The 2,040-nt window shown below is 45.1% G+C and overlaps 1 pseudogene; it reads right to left on the bottom strand.

The window, feature by feature from the left end:
• Positions 1-1,198: 1,198 nt before the first annotated feature.
• On the bottom strand, positions 1,199-1,437 carry LOC139235200 (U2 spliceosomal RNA; annotated as a pseudogene).
• Positions 1,438-2,040: the final 603 nt, after the last annotated feature.

Genomic DNA, 2,040 nt, shown 5'->3' with positions numbered 1-2,040 from the left:
CGTCTCCAGATCCTCATTCCAAGCCTCTATGCTACCGTTCCCTCTTGTAAATTCCCACTCGCCATTAAGCTACCCCCGTGACCAGAGCAAAATAAACACAGATCATCGCTCTGGTAAGTCGTTTGTGTATTTTATCTGGAGTGGCAAATGTCAGGCCGTGTTTTCATTTGAAGTCTCTCTTAAATCCTGAGGTTCTGATGACATTCGGTCAAACCATTTGATCTGTTAAAATGTCTCTCAAACTGATTTGGTGTTTCTGTTTCACCATATTTAAAACACAGAAGTCCTTCACATGAATGCTGTTGTGCGCTGAGTGCTTCTATTCCATAGTAGGTGAATTTGAATCGTGCAAATCTGTTACAGAAACAAATTCAAGCCATCATGAGTCACAGAGACAAGTAAGGTGCGACAGCTTTGGTTGGCGAGAAGATTTTTCTCTCACTGCATGAGCTAAGTCAATGAGTCATGGGACTTTCATATCGGCTCTGATCTTTGCTGTGCTGAAGGGTCAAAGGAAGCTTACAAATACAGCACGTGGTGTGATAATGTCGCAGGCTTACTGAAGGCAGTGTTTAGAATAGCCCAAACCTCTCGCAAATAGAATGTTTCGGCCAATTTATTCATTGCGATTCTTGCTTTTTCGTGCTTGGACAAATGAAAATCTTCAGAAGGAGGGATGTGTTTGCACTATTTAAAAACGAAGACTGACTAAGGTGTAAACAAAATACGGCTAAGGGTAGAACGTGGACCCGGTTTCTGGCAGGGGGGGGTGGGGGAGGGGGTGGGGGAGGGGCATAAAGGACCGACTTTCCACGGCTCAATTGCATCACAGGACCTCGACTTTAAAAGAAAGACTTGGATTTATATAGCGCCTTTCACGACCACTGGACGTCTCAAAGCGCTTTACAGCCAATGAAGTACTTTTGGAGTGTTGTCCCTGGTGTAATGCAGGAAACGCGGCAGCCAACTTGCGCACAGCAAGCTCCCACAAACAGCAATGTGATAATGAGCGGATAATTTTTTTTTTGTTACACAGTAACGTGGCCCAAGCCTGCCCATGTTGAGCGCCCCAACACTGGTAGTTTTTTTTTTTTTCGTTGCCAATCTTTCCAATTCTTTGTCAAATCACAAACGCCAGAGGTCACCTTGCACACATCAAGGATCACTCTGCGCCAATGCTCTTAGCCAAAAGGCCTAGAGCCACTGCACCATTCCTGGAAGTACTGCAATACCAGGTTCGTGCCATGGAGGTGGATGGGTCAGGCCCCCCACACACCTCCGTGGAGGTGGATGGGTCAATCCACCCCACCCACCTCCTATTTACAAAAAGCATAGGAGAACCACCTTCCTGATCCAGGGAGAACCACTTTGGGGTCATGGTTACTCCCCTGTCAGGTCAGTTACGCATGATCTTAGCCAAAAGGCCGAGACTGATAGTTAAGACGGTGGCAGGCGGAAGTGTGTTGTGAACGGAGAAGGAATTACGCTGCCCTTAATTTAACCCCCAAATGCTGTCAGCCCCATTCCTGTCGGACGGACAAAGTTAAAAGTGTAAGTCGCTGAGCTTCACTTGTACCTACAGTTGTGTTTAAGCTTCAGTTAAAAAAAAGAATTGCCATGATTTCATCCAAAGCTTGTAAAGTACGAAATTTCTATTAGAACTAAGAATTAGGCGCAGGAGTGGGACATTAGGCCCCTTGACCCTGCTTCGCCATTCAATAAGATCATGGCTGATCTTCGACCTCAACTCCACTTTCCTGCACTATCCCCATATCCCTTAATTCCTCTGGGGTCCAAAAATCGATCTATCTCAGCCTTTAATCATGTACTTGAGCACATAATCTAGACTAAAGCAAAACACTGTGGATGCTGAAATATAAACAGAAAATGCTGGAAATACTCAGCAGATCAGACAGCATCAACGCTGAGTTCAACAATTTCAGATCGTTACCACCACACTTTTTCCGGACAGCGGGTGTGAGTAATATTACTTGCTATTTACACCTACTCAAGACCCATCTTTTGTTTCTTTACTTGTCT

The sequence above is a fragment of the Pristiophorus japonicus genome, chromosome 22, assembly GCF_044704955.1.
Source record: "Pristiophorus japonicus isolate sPriJap1 chromosome 22, sPriJap1.hap1, whole genome shotgun sequence".
NCBI lineage: Eukaryota > Metazoa > Chordata > Chondrichthyes > Pristiophoridae > Pristiophorus > Pristiophorus japonicus.
Note: the sequence above shows the minus strand (reverse complement) of the source record. Positions and strands in the feature narration are given on the sequence as shown.